Raw genomic sequence first — 21,701 nt, forward strand, 5'->3', positions numbered from 1 at the left:
CTTCTATAAATACATAAATCTCTACCAAAATTGGGGAAAAATGACTTAAGTCTACACATGGTTATAAAGGATCTCTCTCAATCTGTACTTATCTCAGTAATAAATATTTTCCCTTTGAGGAAATCCTCTAAGTGTATGTGTAACGCAGTACATGTTTCTTTGGGTCTCTTGACCTTATGGTAGTAGATGATGAAATGCAATCTTTGAGGCAGGCAGTCTGAATTTTTTTTTTTAAGGCTTCTTGAGTTAAATGTAGGATGTGATGATCCCTTCTGTGTCATCCTCTGAGCTGCAACTGTATTCTTTACCAACAGCTTTCAGATGAAAACAAAGCAGTTTGTCAGAAGTTTGTAATGATATAAATTGACTCTACCTGAGTCAAAAATACACAATGATGAATAATACACGAGGGAATGTTTGTTAGGGGCTGGAAGAGACCTTGTAGATCATTGGGTCCAGCCTGCCTGCACTTGGGCAGGAAAGACTGCTGGAATCAGATGACCCCAGCAAAATGGGTATCAAGTGATTGTTTTCTGGAGAAATAAACAAGCTATTAGAAGATGTGGTACAAGATGTGGAGCAGGAAAGCAAAACTTTTGAAAAGCAGAGTGAGGAAACATTCAGATAATTAGAGAAAGCTGCATTCATAAGCTGAGTGAGGGTCAGGAACCAGGAGTAGTAGTGGACATGTGGCTAAACAGTTAATGATCACTGCTGTGTGAAGCCTGGCACAGCTGATGTCACTCAGGTTCCAGAGAGAACTGAAAAGTGAGCTGTTTAGCTAGGAAGGAATCCTCTCTGACTCAACAGTACTGCCCATTAGCATGTTTCAGAGCTGCCAGTTGCTGATGAAATTTGAAACCTCAGGCTGTGTCTAGGGGCTGGTCCTGCTGGCTTGTTCCAGCCTCTTGTACTGTATATTTACACATTCATACACACAATCACCCTTTCTAACTTCTTGGACTTCTTTCCACACACAGTTTCTGGGATTTCTCAAGTACGTGGTACTGCAGAGCTCCTGTGTTAAGGTAACATAGACTCAGAGTCTCTGAGGACTATGATCTGAGCATACAAGAGCAACAGAGGAGGGGGAAAAAACAACTTTTAATTGGTGTGACAGCTTATTTTAGCTCTACTCTATTTCCTTTCTGAAACTGTCTTGTGAAGCTACTGTGTTTCTGGGTCTGAATATTTCTCCCAGTTATAGGAAGTAGAAATGCTTTATTTTTTTCCTCCCTCTGTTATCTAGTGGAGCGACCGCTTATTTGGATCAGTGCAGTTGGAAGCAGGGTAGGTGAAATTAATGTGAAAATTAATGTAGTGTAATTAACTGCAGAGAAAGCTACATTTTCTGACCGGACAAATTTACCAGCCTCCAGAAGGAAGAAGCCAGCTGTCTGTGATAATGTTGCTGCTTGTCAAGGGGGGAACTGTAGTGTGCTTCTGTGCTCTTTTAAATTACAAACTTTGTAGCATTCTTTTTTTCTTGATGTTTTCATGGATAAAAATAGACTGCCCTGTCATCTAAGTACTGCATGATCATGATACCACAGTCAGTAAAAGCTCAGTGTGTGTTGGGAATTCCTATGTTAATTTTAATCTTTGGGTCTGTGATAATTCTTTTAGCATGTTCCTTTTACCACATGGTCTGTAGTACAACTTCCTAGACAAGAGGCTTACTGGGACAGAGCTTATGATAGTACTTTGATTTGTAATCACCAAAGAGTTTGGGAATGTGTAACAGATTTCAAAGCTACCCAAGTGGTTTTGTGTTTAAGCCATAGTGGTTATCTTTCCTTTTCCCTCTCCTTTGGACTTGTATGAAATATCTATATCTCCTTTTTAAATTTCAGAAATATGTATATAGGCTGACAATTTGTGGGCTCTCTTTAAAACAAATTTTATATGGGATTTCTAACAGGATCTGGTACTTTGAGAAATTCAGTTACCTTGCTAGCTATCAACTAGAAATAAATAGAATGACCCTTTTCATGTACAAGTGCCCATATATATGTAGAAACAATCAAATTATTCATGCTGTGTACACAAATAATGACTTCAGTGGGGCTGTATTTGTTTAAATATGTGAATTCAGTGCATCATCCTCAGGATACCTTCTTCTATTGTGGTATTCTTTTTTTTACCTGTAAAGAAGTATTACCTTGTTCAGGTTTCATGGGAAAATTGTCAGGAAAAAAAAGGAGGGGGATTTATCACTGAAAAAAAACAGGGCATTCTGCCTTTGCCCAGACAAATTCATTGGAATCTTGCAGTCCATACAGAGACATACATATGCTGCTGTTTGGTAATGCTTTGTATGTTTGCACTTCTAAGCAGAAAGCTGAAGAGAGATTGAGAGTGAAGTTCTTATTCCTAGTCTCATGAAATTCAGATACTATGGTGTGGAGTTGGTTGTCATGTCATGTGATACAGTGAATTTATAGACTAAAACCAAAATACATTTACAAGTGCCCTCTTTGTACATGGCAATTCATGCATGCATGCTGCTTTATCTAGTTCTATTTCTCTTGAATGCTGCTTTCTTACCAGCTAGCTTTTGTCTTCCCTCCTTTATAGCTCATAACAAACAAGGTATATTGGGGATAAAACAGATGCCTACTTGGACTAGCCTCATTGTCAGCTCAAGGGCATTACTTTAAAAGCTGGATCTCCCTGACTGCAGGTGAGAATCCTGCTGTACCACTGCCTCTGGAGCTAAATTTAGTTTTCACAACCTTTTCTGCTTTGCTAGGAAGATGAAGTTCATGGAGTTACATGCAGGAGGAATTAGGACCTCTGAAGGGAAATTGCTATAAAGCTACTAGGACGAATATATGATAAGGTCATGTCTTCAGGAGAAACAACAACCAAAAATCCCCTGCTCTACACAGCTGCAGAACACACACAGCTTTCAGGGACTTTCATCTGTCTTGGCTTTATTCAATATGCAATCTTGAACACACTTGGAAAAATGGGAACCATAGATGCTTCACAGCAGGTGGCATAAAGTGATTTGCATCCTATTACTTTAGTGCTCTTCACTTTCAGCTCTTTGGGGTTTACTAGCAGCATTTTTATTATTCCTAGTGTGATCTGTTGGCCTTTAGAAGTATGCTTTATCTCCAGAGTTGTTAATAATCCACTATTCTTTTCTGTGACATGAATAAGAAAACGGTGCTAGTGTAGACTGTCTGGCACTTTCATCATAGCATCAGGTTGGTATTTCAATGCCCTTGCTCCTCTGTAATTGAGAGGGAAGTGTTAGTTTTCAGTCAAGAAATCAGTGCAATCTCTCTCCTTTTCCTTGTTGTGTTTTCTTCATTTGCTATCTGTTTGTTTGTTTGTTTGTTTGTTTTGTGATGCTGAGTGCTTCAAGCTGAAGAACACATGCCAGGTATTACTTTAGTGTAGGAAGGTACATGGGTATCTTAATAAATCCATATTACTACAGTGTCTGCCTTTAGAAGGCTAGGAGCTTGAAATAACACTTGAATCTAAAGCTCAGCTATACTTCATAAATGAAACAGAGAAGGAACTACAAGCAAATGTACACAGCCTACATGTATATTTTATGCTAAATATGTATCCTGGTGGCTTGCTGAAAATAAAGCAAAATACTAGAATATTCTAGAAAATACTAGTAAAATCTAGAATAGCTGCCAGTGATACAAACTAGCAGATTTTGTGTGGGGGGGGGCAGGGAAGTCCAGTTTAGGAATGTCAGGTCTTTCCATTGCACACACCCTTTATTTTTATTTTATTTTACTTTTTAAATTGAAGAAACCCCAAACAAACAGTTTTCTTAGCGATCAGAAAGTGCTCAGCTGACTACTCTGGGGGGGAAAAAAAAAGAAGCACCTCTTGATCTTGAGGAAAGGTATGCAAGACCTCATACCATGTAGCTGTATGTCTCAACTCTGACCTGGAGAGACTTACTGAAAGGCATTAAGGTGCCTGTTCTCTAAGGTGTGGTTCCTTGCAATATCAGGTCCTTTGTTTCCTTAACTACTTTTCTGTAGTAATAGTTGTCTTGCATACTGTGAACTGTACTGAAAGGATGAAGTACACATAGATTATAAGGCCAGCAGGGCTGTTCTCATTTGATGTGCCACGACTCGCATCAGTTTTTTTTTTTGTCTGATGCAGAGCATTTCTTTTAGAAAGTATTATTTTATTTAAAGAAATCTCTTGATAAAGGTTCCCCAACAACTCTTGGAAAGCTGTTTAAGCTTAATTATCTTCAGTGTTAGAATATGTGCATAATTTCCAGTCCAAATTTGTCAAGGTTCAACCTTTGGCCATTGGGCCTTGTTTTATCCTTTTTTTGTAAAATGAAGCACACTTTTACCAAATTTCTGTTCAACATGTAAATATTTATTTAACCTCTTCTTTGTAAAGCTAAACAGAGTGAGTTTCCTTGAGTCTCTCTCTGCAAGGCATGTTATCCAATTTAATTATTCTCATTGCCCTTCTCTGAACCTTCTCCAACTTTTTAACATATTATTGAATTGTAGATACTAGAATTGAGTATTCCAGTAGCTGTTAGATCAGGATGAAATACAGAGGTCATATAACTTTGATACTACTTTGTGTACACATCTAGCATTTTCATTAGTCTTTCTGATGATTTGTGCATTGGGAGTTCATCTGTACCTAATTATCCACCATAGCCACCAGACCTCTTTCAGACCCACTATCGAGGCCTCCAGAATCTTTTGCCCTTTTTGACCTACACATAACTTCATTATTTGGCCATACCGAAATGCATATTGTTGCTTGAAACAAACTTACAAAAAGTGATTCAGTCTTTGTCCTCTTCATAATTAACTTTTTCTCCACTTGTGTCATCTGCAAACTATGTAAGCAATGCTTTTTTCCCAGGTCATTGAAAAACAGTAACATAGCAGGCAGGCATTGCTGAATCAGTTTGACATGTATTTTCAAGATTCCTTTCCCAGCCACAATTGCTGGAAAAAAAGGATTTCTAAATTGAGGTGAATCTTCTGGGTAATTCCACAGGTGTGGAATTATGAAACCTGTAGAACCCTGCCCATGGGCCATTGAGCAGCCATCTGATAGCATTGCTATATGGTCACCTGGGCATCACAACTCTGACTCCTCCCTTAGTAGTTCTTCCAAGGTCTGAAACCTTGGCTGGCCCCCTGAATCCTTAGAACAATCAGTGTTATATGGATTGAAGAAGGTGGCCAGTTACACACAAGCTTGCCCTCCAACTCTGTATTAATATAAACTATATTCCACCTACCTATAGTGGTTTTCTGTGTCTGCCAATTAGGTCAAATCCACAAAGAAAACAAGAAGGAGAAAAGTCGAGGAAAGAGATGATTTTCCTTTTTGCTTGGGAGATACCCAGGGTATGGCATGACTGTTCAGGTCTCTCACTGACTACTGAAAATGATCCCAGCATGGTTTTTGGCAGGGGAGGACTCTGGGATTTGACTGCCTTTGGTAGGATGTGTTACCAAGCTTGTTCTACTTCTCTGGTTTTGTGAGTAAGGACTGGCTGGACTCGCAAGGAAAGTGGATGATCATTCTGCAGTGAGAGAAGAGCCACCTAGCCCACTCCCCAGTGGTGTAATCTTGGCCCATGGTATATTTCGTCTCTTCCTTAAACTGCCTTGCTGACACTGCTTCAAAGCGCCACATCTGTTATCACCCAGTAGTTTTAAGAAGCCTAAAACAAGTTAGAACTAGGACAGGAGGCATTCCTTGTTGTGTTTAAAAGGCCAGAATGCCTTGATTTTAGTATATTAGTATCTTTGCTTTTACCTAGCATTCTACATGTTTTCTGTCAACTTAAAAATGATTTTCCAGTGAGTTTTAGAGATTTGTAGCATGTTGCACTTGCTGTTATACAGAGATGCAGTCAGGAGATGAGTTTTGCAGGTTTGGATTCTCACTGAGTTATTAGTTATTTGGCACCATCAGTATTATCAAAACAGATTCACTCTTTGTTTAAAAATCTGTGGAAAATCAGATAGCTTAAGAGCTTTCTGATTGCTGACAGTGCAGTGATCTGTAGCCTCCTGGCTTTAGCACTAAAAGTACTGAGTTCCATTCTGAGCTGATGTCAATGGTGTATGGGGTCATATCTTGTTTTATTGGACTGTGGGAGCAATTGGAAAAATATGGGTCACAAAAAAAAGCAGAAAGCAGTTCTGGCCTCACCAAAAGATGGAACGTAACATAAGGCTTGTGAAACAAAGTAATGGGGAGCCCCTGACTGAGGGAAAAGCAGCAACAGAGAAGTCCCTGGGTAGGGAAAAACTTTGCATAGGATGAGCTGGCTGTAGGCAAATAGGCAGCCAGGGGATAGACATATGAATGGTTATTGCTGTGCTACTTGCTCAATAATAGGACAGAGCCCTGCTAGGGGCAGCAAATGCAGTCCTAAAGCAGCCAGAGCAGCAATAGCAAGCTGCCCTGGGAGGTACCAGTCAGGCCCTGATTGGAAACCCCAGCAAGTGGCTGGGGAGACAGCTGACCAGAAGAGGCAGAGCATGGGAGGCATATGAGCCTAGGGCTTGAGTCAGGGCAGAGAGTTTGTCCCTACAGGCTGCAGAAAGAAGAGTTCTGCACCAAGATGACTGTTGCTGGGTTACTGGCTGCTGCCTAGAAATGGCAAGTCAGGAGCTAAGGGCTGGCAGAGGATTAAGCCCCAGGATGGGTTTGGGTTTGGTATATAGCCAGTGAGCTAAGAGTTTTAGTAATAGCCAGATTGCTTATGATTCGCAGTGGTGGATTTAATTGGGATTATGAGGGGCAGAGAAGATCCCAGCAATGCTGAGAGCAGGGGGGAGATGGGACCAAGGGGGTGAAACCATGGCTTAGAAGGATGAGATGAGGGCTGAAGCCCAGAAGCTAGGTCCAGCAATGTGGCCTTAGGCTAAGGGGACCAGTGAGAGAGAAGAGGAGAAGGGTGAGGCCCCAGAAAGGGTATAGAGGCCCAAAAGGGCCTGATGGACTAGGGAGCAAAATGTCCCATCTGAGGGATCGCCAGTAACACCTGCAAGACATAAGTTTGACTATAGGGGAGGCTAGAGACCACAAACAGCCCATAAGGCATCAAAGGCCTTGGGGTATGGATGGGCCAGGAGAGTCCATTGAGTATGAGGGCAGCAGTGGAACTAGAGGGCCCAAGAGGGATTTGCTGGCAGACCAAAGGACTAGAGATTGCTCTAGGGTACCTGGGCAACTTCCCACTTCCAAAACCAATAACTCCATCAAGGCATGGTGAGCAGGACAGGAGGGAGAGTACCTAAGGAGCCCAAGCAAGGCAGGAGTTGTAACCACAAAAGAGTATCACAGCAGTGTCTGGGGCTCAGTCCTTCTACAGCTTGTCTATGTGATCTCTTGCCTTCATATGTGACAATGTAGAAAAAACAGTGGTAGGAAGAGGTTGTGCTACTGTCCTTCAGTGGTCTCCACCTACGGGCATGCATGGGAGCAGCAGTGTAGGGAGATGGTTGGGCACCCAGGGCAAAGTGGAAGTGGTGATTTCTGGTTCACATTGTGAACATGTGGCTGGTCTTGTAGCCTGGTCTTTTGTTAGTCCACGGAATGGCAAAATGATGAGCTAAATGTTGGTCTCCTTGCTGTAATGCAGGGATGTTCAACATTTTGGCCCTGTGGGCCAGGTGAGTGTCCTGGAGCTGGTCTGCAGGCTTGATGGAGTGCTATATGCCATTATCATGCCCTGGGGCCAAACACTAGCCCTTCCCTGCCCCTCATGCAAGGACTGGGTCCTGGGAGGCCTTACACTGCTCATCACACCAGGATTGGTCCCTGGGGGCTGTCATACCATCCCCTTCTGCCCCCTATGCTGGGTTGGGACCCTGGCACCACTCCCTCCCATCAGGGTTGGTCCCAAGGGGCCCTAGTACAACTCCCCGCTCACTGGGACTGGTCTCTGAGGGGTCTGGCAATGCCACCTCCCACCAGGATTGGTCCTCAGGAGCCTTGGCACTGCCACCCTCCCCTGCACACTGGGATTGGGCCATGTGGGCCCAGTGCCACCCCCTTCCAACCCCCAACATGGGGATTCGGCCCTGGGGCCCAGAACCATCTCTGCTGTGCCTTTGTGCTGGGTTTGGGCAGTGTGTAGGGCACAGGGCTCCCCTGGGTCTAGAAATTTGGCAGCCACTCCCTCACTGCTAAACTTCTAGACCTTTGGAGAGCCCCACGGGCCAGGTGACATGGTGCTGTGGGTTGTGTGGTTGAACAGCCCTGCTCTAAAATACCTCGGAGTATTTAGAGACTGGTCTCTTGCCATCTAGTGTTTAGGTGTGTCATGCTGGCTGTTGCTGTCACTCATTTTCACTGTCTTGGTGTGTGTTTGAATTTACCTTCTACCTCACTTCTTGAAACAAGATCAAAATCATGTCTTATGGACAGACATGGGAGTTATCCATCATAAGGTGGCTTAAAAAAACCCCACAACAAAAACCCCTGGACACTGGAAATAACCAGTTTGCAATATTTGTGCAGCTGTTTCTAGAAATTCTTCCCTTCCCCTGTCCCAAGAAACAAGCTAAAAGGGGTGGGGAGAGGAGTGTTCTTTGAAGCAGGTGAAAAACTGTACCTTTATAATTCAAGTGGCAAAAAGAAACAAACTGTTGTCCATTATTATTTATGCTTTCTTATATAAGCTTAGGTTGGCTTTGTTATGAGAAGAAATAAATTGTTTCCTGGCAGAATGCAGTACAAAAGCTACTTTATAAATGGGCACCATGAGTGTCATGCTTCAAAATTATGATTTAGTTATTGAATTTTCAAGAAGGTATAAACATGGGAACAAAAATATGCCCATCTCAATAACTTCAAGGTTGAACCTGCTGAGTTTATAAGCTTGCTGGTATTACAAGTGCAAACTAATAGTCTATCATAGAAAATTAGGGCTGGAAGGGACCTCAGGAGGTCATCTAGTCCAATCCCCTACTCAAAGCACAAACATCCCCAACTAAATCATCCCAGCCAAAGCTTTGTCTAGCCAGGTCTTAAAAATCTCCAGAGATGGAGATTCCACCACCTCTCTGGGTAACCTGTTCTAGCGTTTTACTACTCTCCTAGTGAGAAAGTTCTTCCTAATATCTAACCTAAACTTCCCTTGCTCCAATTTGAGACTGTTGCTCCTTGTTCTGTCATCAGCCACCAGTGTGAACAGTCTAGCTCCATCTTCTTTTGAACCCCCCTTCAGGTAGTTGAAGACTGCTATTAAATCCTCCCTCAGTTTTTCTCTTTAGACAAAATAAGCTCAGTTCCCTCAGCCTCTCCTTACAAGTGATGTGGCCCAGGCCTTCACCATTTTTGTTGCCCTCTGTTGGACTCTCTCCAGTTGGTCTACATCCTTTCTGTAGTAGGAGGCCCAAAACTGAACACGGCACTCCAGATATGGTCTCACCCGTGTTTAATAGAGGGCAAGAATCACTTCCCTTGCCCTGCTGCAACTCCTAGTACATCTACCAATAAAATTCAATCTGCTCTCAAGAGCTCTTTTTCTAGCATGCTTGAGAGCAGATGTGGTGCACAGATGTATACATCAGATGATCTGGGCTAATTCTCCCAGGTTTGTTCTCCTAGTTCAAAAACTTACCTAGAGACTCCTGAACAGACATTTGACTGCTAAGCCACTGAAAAACAACATGCTTTCAGTGTTGACACTGCAAAGCCAGGGTTCCCCTGTGTATACATCTCAGTGTGCTCTGCAGATTCCCTCAGTCTTTTTGGAGATCAAATGGTAGCACTGGACAGGGTAGTCCTGACTGACTGACCCAAACTGCCTGTGTTTCCTTGCAGCACAGTGTAGAGATTGTGAAGGGGAAGTATTATGATTCCTGCTTGGCTGGAGCAACAGAGTCCAGTGAGTGACATGATGTCTCCCTGGGGAAAGGCAAGAATAAAGCACTCTGGGATACTGGAGAACTGAAGTGTGGCTTCTCTCAGAAGAAACTGTGTATGCTTTAACAGGAGAAATTCTTTTGGGAATGATTTAACCTTAGTTGTTCTAGGGTTGTTTGTTTTTCTCCTTCTGGAGTAGCCATTTTTGCCTTGGAAGAAAATCCTGAATATCTGTAGACTTATGGTTTCTCTTCTGAGAGTAGTGACTGTCCCAGGAGAAACTAAATATCTGTACATGACTTAGATGTACCCTGATAGTTAAGGCCCTTATTCTGCACATGCATGTCAATAATGAATTTCAAGGTTGGGGCCCTAATATTTTTCATGATGAACAAGATAGAATAGAATCCAGCTTGATCTTCATAGCTTTACCTCCTTTACAATAAATAGACACGGTATGTAGAAGTGAAAGGCTGGAGGTTTTAGACAGATTTCTGTTATGTGGACATCGTTCATTTAAAAATAATAATTTAGACTGAACGAGCTACAAGGAGTTGAATAATCATTCATTGCTAATTGTTTATTGCAGTAGGAAATTGGAATAACTTTGTATAAAGTAGAAAGTTATTAAAATTTCCTGCTTATAATGAATTTTTAAAGAATTTAGAAACTGTGTTGGCACAGGGTTCAAAGTGAAAAGCTTCTAGCATGACATGGAAAAATGATTTTTAAGATTAAAAAAATTTTAAAGTTTGGTAAGATGTACTTCAGTTTAGAAAAGCATTTTTGGTTTAAATGTCTGCCAGATTCAGTCTTGCCAGCCTTCATGATTTTTAACACAAGGCTTGTGATACTGAATGTCCTCCTTTAATGACTCCAGGAGCTGGGGTCTTATTATTTAAGAAGTTCAGCTGTCTTTTACTTTAAACTCAATGGCTAGAAGCTTGCCTTTAGAGACAATATTAAGATCGGGTGTGTGCTTTTAGTGTGTGCAAACGCAAAACATGGGACTGAAATACTTTTTTTTTAAGCTGGTCTCATAGGGCATTTTATAGATGTGCTCTGGGAGGCAGTGGGGAGGGGACTCCTTTTAATTAGTGCAGCTCTCAGAGCTGTGCTAATTAAAACATCACATGTAATAGCATCCCTGGACTCTCAAATGGCAGTGGGGCACTTTAAAGTAAAGCTATTAAACAAGCTTTAGTTTAAAGTACCCCACTACCATTTTTCAGTGCAGGGATGCTGATAGACATGATGCTGGAGTCTGCTCCATCAGACTACAGTGGTATGTGCATCAGAGCAGCCTGTGAAAAAGGGACCTATTTCAGTTAGGTTATTTGTATGTAAGGTTCTAATCATGGGGGACACAGTGTACCACAGACTCTGATTCAAGGAAGCTTAGAGCTAAGAAGTTCTATTTCTCCCAGGAAACCCCTGCATCTGCATAGTTGACTCATCTACCTTCATTCTCCGGGACTGGATAATGAATAACATTTAAAATTCATGTATTTGTGTAAACTGAGATTTATGATAAGCTCTGTCGGGTTCCTCTCCTAAGAGACGTTAATATGTGCACAGCAAGAAATTGAGAGAGAACTTACAAATACAAATTTTTTTTGTATAATGAAAATTTAACTTATTTTAAATACAAATGCCTGTTTCTAGGGGGGAAAAAGACTTAATTTAAGGCAGGGGTTATAAATAGCTCAAATCTTTATTCTTCTGAACATGTGCAGTGGGTATTGTCAAAATTGACCATCATGTTGGATATTGTCCATCATCTCTTTGGCTTTCACATTTCGTGGGAGGTGACCAAAAGAGGCAAGAAACTGAAGGCTGGGAGAGGATATGATTGTTATAAACAAATTGTGGGGGAGGACAGTGGAGAAGAAGGCTAAACACTAGAAAAAAGAGTTACTTTAGAACTAAAAGGAAATGCTAGAACAAACAAATGGGTATACACTGGCTATGAATATGGAAATTTGAAGATGGCTTTCAATGGTCAGAGCAACAAGCAGTTCTGGAAAAGCCTTCTAGTACTAGATAGATTTTTGTAGCCCCAACAAAAATCCTAACTGCTTTTAAAATGAAACAATCTGTTTGAGGGCAGTTCGCGTGATTGCCTGCCATGGTTGAGGATTGGGTTTTGCCAAGGGTTCTCTTATAGTCCTATGTTCCTAACATAAACCATGATCCTGTACATGCTGTGGAATAGGTATAAAGGGTCAGTATTCGATAAACATTGGGGGGGGGGGGTGTCCAGATGAGCGCACACATGCCTCTTGCAGGGTCTCAAACCCTTATGAGATGCTGCAAGAGGCACGTGCAGGAACAAAAACAAACAAAGTTCCCTGAATTGCAAATTTGCAGTGTGGGAGCAAAATTAAATTCCTGGGATCTCCAGGGGTCAAACAATACCAATATCCTGGGGAGCCAACAGGGGTGGGGGTGAAACGAGCTTCCTGCTTGTTCTCCTGCTCCTCTCCAGCCTCCAGCAGCAGCTGAAGAAGAGCAGGGGAATAAACAGGGGGCAGGAGACCAGTAGGAGGGCTTGGGGGGCAGCTGGAGACCAGCAGGGGGGCTGGGACCCTGCAGGCAGGGTAGTCCATGTGCTCTGTGTGTGTGGGGAGGTCTACCCTGTAGGGGGCAGGGGACCATTGGCAATGCATAGGGGGTATCCACATGTAAATATAATAATAAAACATTGCCCAGCTGATCAATCCCTCTTTGTCTCCTTGTTCTAATTGTGGAAGAATATGGATTTTAAAAAGTGAATTTGGGATGCTGCTTCAGCAGTATAGCTGACACAATAGGCTAGTGTCCCCAGATACCAAGTGACTAAGCGTCAGAAGCTCCTATTTATTTGTCCATCCAATTGCCATGGGTAAGGCCCACCTGGCTAATGAGTAGCTCCTTTTTATAGGGCTAATGGATGAATTGAACAGCTAAATTCTTGGGACAGCTCATGGAAAAAACACAATAGAAATGTTGTGTGGCTCAAAGGGTCAAAAAGTGAATATAAGTGTGCCTGAGGGAGACAGTGAGCAGAGTCTGCTAGGCTGCACACACCAGTCCTCAATAGCATCCAAGGAGCCGGTGGACACCGCCCATGGGTGCTCTGCCCAGAAACATGCATGGACAAGTGAAAGGAGAGTGGCCCTGCACTCTCTGGGCACCTTCCCAGTCAGAGCCTCCTTCCTGGTCAAGTACAGGGCCCACTTGGCCAGAGCCAGGAGGAGGTTGACCAGGAGGATCCTGGGACTTGGTGGGGCCATGGATGGGGTGACCAAAAACAAAGTGGGGGCTGAAATTCAACCAGAACCTCAGGAGGAGGTTCTGGAGGTAGAGGGGATGCAGCCTGCCACACTCAAGGGTCATGTCCTTCTCCCTGCAGAAGGGGTAGGAGACCAGGATGTCCATGAAGCTCACCACATGCACACCTGTGGCAATGGCTCCCTGGAGGAGCCTCCAACTGAGGTCCCCAGAGGCTTGTGGGATGAGGGTGGAGTATACAGACTCTGCCACTGGAGTGCCCCAGGCACAGTGTCACTGAGCAGGTTCAGCCACATGGTGGCTGGGAGGGATGCAATGGCAGCATGATGGACAGTGTGGTACACAAGCATGTAGGTGGCAGCGATGGATGGTGGAAAAGCAGACTGAGCTGGTGTCCTCCACCAGCTGGGGGCTGCAGAAGAGGGGCTTGACAAGCGGGTCAGTGCCCTGGGTGACTGCTATGGGGGACCTGGAGGCAGAGACCAGGAGGTCCTGGTAGAAATCTGGCAGGTCCTGCAGGGAGAAGCCCTGCAGGCTGAAGAGCTGCCAGTTGTATCAGAGCCCCCAGAAGTGGTGGAAGAAGACATGCCCCAGGTGGCCCTATGCCTACCATTTCTGCAGGGCCTGAAGGCTGAAAACCAGGACCTGGCTGCTCAGGCAAACCAGGCCCTGGCCAGCCTCCCTCAAGGGGAGTATCAGGACCTCTGCAGCAACCCAGTGCTGTCCCATCCAGAAAAACTCCAGCACCCATCTCTGGAGTCCTGCCAGGACCTCAGGGGGCACAAGCAGATTGTATAAGTAGTGCCAGAGCATGAACAGGACCAGCTGGTCCAGCACCAGCATCTCTCCCACACAGGGAAAGTCAGCACAGGAGCCCTGGCCATGCCCAGAGCTGCTCCACCTTTGCCTCTAGCTGCTGTCAGTTCTCCCACAGGAAGGGGTCTGTGGGGGATAGGTGGACCCCCAAGTAGAGCAGCAAGCCTGTGCTCCAGCAGATCCTGATGTGCAAGTGGGAGTTATCCCACCTGCCACCCATCACTCACCACCAGGCCAAAGTTCTTGACCCAGTTGACCCAGGCAGAGGAGGCAACTAAGTACAATGCCTGGCAGGCCTCCACCTGCACCAGGTCACTCAAGTCCTGGATCATGAGGAGTATGTTATCATCATACTCTGACAGGACCTGCTGCACTGCCAACTCCCAGAGCAACCCCACCCCCTGCTTTTGCAGGAGACCTGGGAAGGGCTCCAGGGCCAAGACGTACAGCTGGCCTGACAGTGGGCAGCCTTGACACACCCTTCTCCTGAATGGGATGGGCTCTGTCAGGGTCCAGTTGAGCTTGACCAAACACTCAGCAGAGGCATACAGAACTTGGAGAGCCCGTATGAAGCAGGGTCCCAAACCAAACCTCACAGGCATGCTGCAGGCTACCTGTGATCCACTCTGTCAAATGCTTTGTCCTGGATAGGAGGACAAAAGACAGGCCTCCAGGTGCACTAGCTCCAGGAGGTCCTAACCCAAGTACAGGTTGTCAAAGATGGAATGTCTGGGCACCCTGTACATCTGATCAGGATAAATCATGTTCATCAGCACAGACTGCAGGGGCAATGAGGTGGCCTTCACTGCCACCTTGTAGTCAGTGAAGAAGAGGGATAAGGGACACCAGTTCTTCAGGTCATGGGGATCCCCCTTTTTTGGCAGGAAGGTCAGCACAGCCCTCTGGCATGATGGGGAGTTCCTCACTTGCCATGGTCAGGGCCAAATCCAAGGGAAGTTCCAGGCCAAGGAAGTCTCAGAAAGCCCGGTAGAACACTGTGGTCAGCCCATTGACACCTGGCACCTTGTTGCCAGGCATCAGGAGAAGAGCGGCCCAAAACTCAGCCAGAGTGAGAAGAGCTTCCAAACAGTCCCAGTTACCCACAGTGACCTGTGGGAGTCCCTCCTACAGGGTCTGACAGGCTTCAACATCGGTCATATCCAGGGAGAAGAGCTCTTCATAGAAGGCCTGTGCACATATCACCTGAACCCATGAGGCAGGTGCTGTCACCCACCAGAAGGACAGGTGATGTACTTCTTGGCCCCCCACTCCTCTCCAGGGTATAGAAGCAGGAGCTGTGGTCCATTCCCCAAAGGAGCTGGATGTGCAAGCAGACAAGCGGACCATGGGCACAGTGGTCACCCAGAGAATGAAGATCTTCCCATCAAGCTGCACAGAAGGATGGGTTGGTTGGATGAGTGGCCAGGCATCACTCCAGCACTACAACTTCCCACTCAAGCCACCCTGGTGTCTGGCATGTCTCTGCCCTCCCCAGAAAACCTCACTTCCAGCTTTTGCCGTAGTCCAGCACAGTGGGGTTCCCTAATCAATGGGCCATTCTTGTCAGAGACCCTGCACAGACCCCCTTGGGCTCCAGCTCTACCCCACTATCTTGTGAAAGGCCAGCAGTGGAAGGTCAAGGCCTCCCAGCTTCAGGTCTCCCACAGCTGCCTGTACTTGGCTACAGCTCCCCACCTGGGAGGACCCATGTTGATACGGCCAGGGCTAGGGCCAAGGACAGGCTGAGCGTGTGTGCTAGCTGATGTAGTGGACTTAGTCCCCCGCAGGCACCGGTGGTCTAGGGTTGGGGGCAGGACCCTTGCCCTTCCCATCCCCAGCTGTCTGTGGGCTGGCTGAAGAGGAGCCCTTCCCACTGTCCTTGCCCTTGGTCCCCAATGACAGGAGGTGGGACTTGGGAAATCCTCCAGGTGGGACCTGGTCAGAGGCAGCCCCCTGGCCCTGTTGGCTCCCTACTGGAGTCCCACCTGCCCCTGCAGCAGAGGTTGCAGGCTTCTTCACCCCTGGAGAAGTTTGGTTGGACTCTGCCTCTGGGGTGGAGGCTGCAGTGGCATCAAGCCCCTAAGGAGAGTTGCTGGGATCCATCCCCATAGTGGGGGCAGGAGGAAGCTCTGTGGGGGCATTAGCCCCCCCACTCCAGAAGATTCCTGCCATTGTTTCATGTGAGGGCAGGGAAGACGATAAAGAAAAAATACCCTGTGGTGCTGGTGAGTCTAGTAGGGGCAGGCTGCAGTTCTGGGGGAGAAGGGGGATAGGGAGAAAGGGGGCTGAAGTTCACCAAGCTACAGCCCCACAGGAAAACAAACAAACAAACCAACCAACCAGGAGGCCTATGCTTTGAAAATGGGGGAGGAGGGGCAACCCCCCCACAAATGCCAGGTCAGGGGGAGTGGACCACAGGACTTACCACACAAGGGCAAAAATACACAGGGAAGGCTGCTGAGGCAAATGTAAAAGATAGTTGGAGCAGTGGAGAGGCTTTATTTGTGGAAGAGCTGTCCAGAGCACCCAGGTGGAGGCCTGAGAGGCTCAACAGCAGAGCAGTAGGCAGGAAGACAAATCAGAATCAGATGCAGGGAGGTAGCTGCAGGGGAAGGCAGGAGCAGCCAGTTAAGAAGTAATCCAGTACAGGTGTGGTGTTAAGTGGTGCTGCAGGGAATCAGTCTCTCCTGAGGGGACAGCAGTAGAAACAACAGCAGCAGTGATGGTAGGAACCATCCAGTTCAACCACTTAGGGTGTACTTCTGGTGAAAGTGGAGGTGGCCTGCCAAGGCAGTTATGGCAAGCAAGGTACTTTTAGGATTTGGCAGCAGTGGTGGGGGAGGGACATGCAGCACAGGACCCCCCTGGGGGGGAGGGGGGGTCAGCAACAGCAGCAGCCTAAGGCAGGAAGGGGTCTGGCCAACTTACTCCAAAAGCTCTGAGAACAAGCCAGCAGCTAATACTAGCCAGAGGCAGGAAAGGGCCTGGCCATCTTCTCCCCAGAAACTCCTGAGACCAAGCAAGCAGCAGCAGCAGCCTGGGACAGGAAGGGGCATGGCCAACTTGCTCCCAGAGGCTCCAGAAGCCCCTGAGAGCAAGTAGCCCTGAGTACTTCCCAGGACAACTTTTTGTGGTGCTGGCCCCAGGCTCTAGCTCCCCCTGGCTGTAGATCCAAGAGGAGCTAGGCAGAGTTATTTTGCCCCAAGCAGCAGAATTTGCTCCATAACAGAGTGCACATCTGGGCATGCACACCAAGGCAAAGAGCCCGGGGTCAAATTTGCACCACATGCGAGCACATGCTCTTACAGCAGCTCAAATGTGTGTGGACATGCTCAGGATGTTCTGCATCTTTTGTCTTAAGGGTTACCAAAAAAAAAAAAAAAAAAAAAAAATACTTGTACCAAATCCATGTCATACAAGTTAGATCCCCTTTTCGTTCTCTCTTTGGTGATTTTTTACTGTAATGAGTCCGTTATTAAGTTCTTTGAAGTTTCTAGTAATAAACACTAACCTTGGAGATTTTAGTGATTGTTAATGTGGACATCATGAAATATACCTGCTAGATTTCCACAGTAATCCAACTTTTAATACAGCCAACTATTCTTATGAAGTGGCGTTACTTTTTATAGTGATTCCTAACACTGTGCCCTTTGTAATAGTAGCTAGCAGGGATCTGGTACAGAACCAACCTGTGTTAATCACTTTAAGCTCTGTATTTGCCAGGCAAATCATTTTGTTAGGATGAAGGAAGGAGGAGGAGAAGGAAGTGGTGACAGAGAGTGCAGTTTGTACTGACTGTGTGTGGCAAAGTGGGACTCCCAAACTAGCCACACTGCCAGTTTCCCCACCTGCCTCTGGGCATGCCACTCACCTGCCGTGTCTTGATGGAACATAACTGAAATGTTATGTAAGCAGGCTGCCCATTTTTGCCCCAGTGCCAGAGGGTGCCATCTGTGGCTCCATTTCTCCCCTATGGCAAGGCTTGGGCTGCAGTGATGGCATCCAGATGACAATACTCCCACATATTCATACCACCCTCCTCTCAGGGTCTCATTTTGACAACTTGTACTGCCTTGCTCCCTCTTGGAATGGGGCCCTTAGGCCATAGGCTTTAGCTAGCTCATACCTTGGGTGCCAGACATATTGTCTTTTGGGCCACTCCCATGACCCTCACTGGCGTAGTGAGCTCATCTTGGCTCTTTCTGGGGCAACTCTATACCCTCACTCATACACATACTGGACTCCTAGCCTTCTGGGTTTCCCCACTTCACTGGGGCTTCTCATCTCCTTGGGGTCTTGCACCCCCACATGGTTTCAGGTGGCCACAGCCATGCCTGGCCCCACACGCTCATTCTTCAGGGTCTTGCACCACACAAGGCTCAGGTAGCCATGGCTGCCCCCCAACATTAGATGACCCACCCAAAGATGGGGGCTGGGGTTAAAGCACCCCAACCCACCTTTCACCAGGGTGGTAACTGGCCTGGCATTTCCTGGGGGCTCCCATACCACTGGGAGCCCCACCAGGCCACCCACTCCCAGCAGGATGCAGTTCTAGATCATGCCTAAGACCAGGAACCTTAAAATCATCCCCTACAGCTCCTGCCCTTACCTCCAGGATGTTTCATACAACCAGGTAATGCTACTATTTAGCCTACCAGCATAGAACTGCCCTGCTTATTATATAGGCAGCCAGAGATCTAAAATGGCCACTGCAGTCAACCACCTGCAGGCTGCTTGGCTCAGCTCTTAAAGTGGCAGGCACCAACAGTGCCCTGCCACACCGTTGTGTAAATCTTAGAGTCAGGCAGAGTTCCTTTAGTGCATCACTTTTTATTATCTCACTGCTTGCTGTTGAGTCCCCTTTTATTTAATATGTTATGAATTCCCACGTACCTTGCTTTCCTGTCATCAGCCTAAGGACTGTGCTCACAGGGCTCAGAATGCATCTCCAACATCAGGGAAGGGCTAAGTCAGCAATCTGAATGTGCACCACATGGCACATATGGTGTTGAGAATATTTATCATGCAATGAGACTAAGCCCTTGTACAGCAGTGCCATACAATGCAAAAGCACACTGCTCCAGCTACCTTTACCAAGCAATTTGAAAAGTGCAGAATATGAGTTCACAAAGGTGATCTTTTGCTTTCATTAAATACAATCCTAAATGCTTAGACCCCCTTCAGGCATTTGCATGTTATTTGATGGTGTCACTCCTGAGATGCTTCTTCTGATATCTTCATCTTCTGGTGTGAACAAGAAAACTGTGAAACGTGAGTTTTTCTGTTCTTTATTTTTTTCAGGAAGCAACAGAAAATGGTACCCTACGCATAAGGGCATAGCTGTTATTGTTTGTTGCTGTTTTATAATGTCTTTACCTGAATACACAGTAAAGATTTCATAGCTGCTTTAAGTGCCCAATAACTAATGCTAAATTACAGTGGAATACCTAGGGGAAGTAAACAGTAAATGAATTCATTTATGATCTGTGCTATTACACTGAATGCTGAATGAATTCAGGACAATGAAACAATAAAGGAAAGGTCATGCTTACTAGTCATGGTATATGACTATATACTATAGTCAGAGCATAGTAAATTTAGTCATCAAGGAATTTGATAGTAAAGTCACCTGAAAACAAAACCTGAAATATTACAATATATGGAAGACAGGCAGAGTGTAAGGAGGTGATGCTGTTGTCATTCAAAGGTGATGAGGAGCAGCTCTTGCTTCACTTGACAGACTGATTTCTTGGTACTGCTTGGCTGGTAAGTTATAACTGAGTAGTTATATTTATGGGCTTGAACACAAGGAGTGTGTGATGGCCAGCAGCAGAAAATTATTTTTCAAAAGGGTAGGTTAAATTTTTCACTGTATTCTTGCCTTGAGTTTGTTAAAAGCTGTTGCAGCCACTTAACTCCTCAGTGAGGCTCTCTGCAAACCTCATTATACCTTTCTGACAGATGATCCTTTGAATGCTGTCTAAAAGTATTTACCTCCCTGCCTCTACTCTAACAAGGCTAGCTCTGTGCTGCTTGACATCAGATCTTGATCTAGTTGAAAGGGAAGTCTAGTTTGCAGTTTTTTTTAACTGTTTCAGCTGCATAGGCTTCTGGTCAGTAAGTTTGATTATGTTGCAAGTCCTTGGATTGCCATTCACTGATGACATTTCAGAAAAAATATCTCTGCAGAAACTCTAGTCATCTTTGTAGAACAGTAAGAAGAACCAGATTCTACACTCCATGATAGTTGTGAAAACCTGGTAGGGGTGGTGATTAGGTAAAACTAAAGGCAAAAATTGCATTTGAGAAAGCTCAATATTGATGTACTGGAGAAGGCTCAATATTGATGTACTGGAGAAGGCTTTTTGATTAAATCTTTTGGCACATAGCATCAGGATAAATTGTCTTTATAATACTAATATACAGAATTCTTATTCTTCTTGAAAAATAAGAGGTAACTTTTAAGAAACTCAAATGTAGCATACATATCTGATCTGCCTAAACAGTCACTTGGTGAAAGTCCTAACTTCTCTTGTTCCTTATAGAAACACTCACCTTCTTAAACAAGTAGTTCATCATGTTCTTTCCAAATTAGGATATACCACTTGGCAAAGTGTTTTCAGTGCCTCTTATAAATGAGCAATCCAGTTTATTTCCTTTGTTCTGTCCTTTCAAAAGTAAAACTGTATACTGAATATAATATCAAATGACTTACTGATTTGTAATGTGCCTGCTCCTAGAGTCCCTAAAATGGTATCGGGGCGCCCATTGTGTTAGGTGGGCATATCCACTCCTTATTCAATGTAATTTTGAAGTAGTCAAAATATATATAATACTGTTTTTATACAAATATTTTCCCTTGTACGCTAGTGGTCTTTTAAGCAGTTTTTAAACGAGTAGCAGCATGTACACACTTCAGTTTTACCATAAGAGGAGGAACTTTTTTGTTTTATTTCATTTTCGTTCTTTATTTGAATAAAATCCGAGATAAAAAGGCAGATGAAACAACTGTCCTAATTTAGAGAATGTCACTGTTCTGCCCCCACTGGTCCTACTAATGAGCTCTGCAGATTTTTGTGTAGCATGAAGGTGCAATATACAAGTAGAAAAATGTCTTGCCAAAGATTATCCAGGCTACTTAGCCATTTACCAGGCTGGCAGTTTGGGATCTCCAAAAAGCCCTGCTTTCTCACCACTCCTGATTGGAACCTTCGGGTCATGTTTGAAGGGACATTGTTAAGAAATTATGGGGGAATGATTCAAGATCTAAAATATATGACTTGACAGAGAGAGATTTAAGAAGCTTGAGCCATTTGTTATAACCAACAGAAAGTAAAGGGGTGACATGGTCACAGTCTACAAGTGCCTACTTCAGCCTACAAGTGCCTACTGATACTTCTTCTCTCTCTAATCTACCTAGAAAAGGCATAATGGAATTGAATGGGGAAGTGAGGTAAAACCAAACTAAAAATAAGTTATAAACTCCTTAACTATTGAAACAACTTACATAGGGTCATGACGGAATGTTTTATAAAGTGATCCAGCTTTATTTCAAAGATGTGTATAGCTCAACCAGCAGTTTGGAGCCTAATATATAATGTACTGGGTTTGAGGTTTTCTAGTCTGCGTTTCATATATTAAATACATTAAGCAGGGCTGTGTACTGGCTTCCACACTGTTTAACATTTGTTTCTCATACCTGCTTCAACGTGTGTTCCATAATGTTTGAGAGAGTGTCTACATCAGCACTAGAC

General features: G+C 44.9%; 1 protein-coding gene across 4 annotated transcripts in view; it reads left to right on the top strand.

Moving 5' to 3' along the window:
- The first annotated feature begins 922 nt into the window (after positions 1 to 922).
- ARHGAP24 (Rho GTPase activating protein 24) overlaps positions 923 to 21,701 on the top strand; it is a 413,576-nt gene continuing 392,797 nt past the window's right edge. The window contains exon 1 of one of the 4 annotated variants that reach the window (XM_090037005.1): positions 923 to 1,028. The gene's annotated coding sequence lies outside the window, so the exon portion shown is untranslated. Of the gene's footprint in view, positions 1,029 to 1,274; positions 1,291 to 21,701 lie in introns of those variants that run through there. The other 3 variants (XM_090037006.1, XM_090037009.1, XM_090037010.1) reach the window with 3 other exon arrangements.

This window comes from Crocodylus siamensis, chromosome 2 (assembly GCF_052110815.1).
Source record: "Crocodylus siamensis isolate JL-2025a chromosome 2, ASM5211081v1, whole genome shotgun sequence".
NCBI lineage: Eukaryota > Metazoa > Chordata > Crocodylia > Crocodylidae > Crocodylus > Crocodylus siamensis.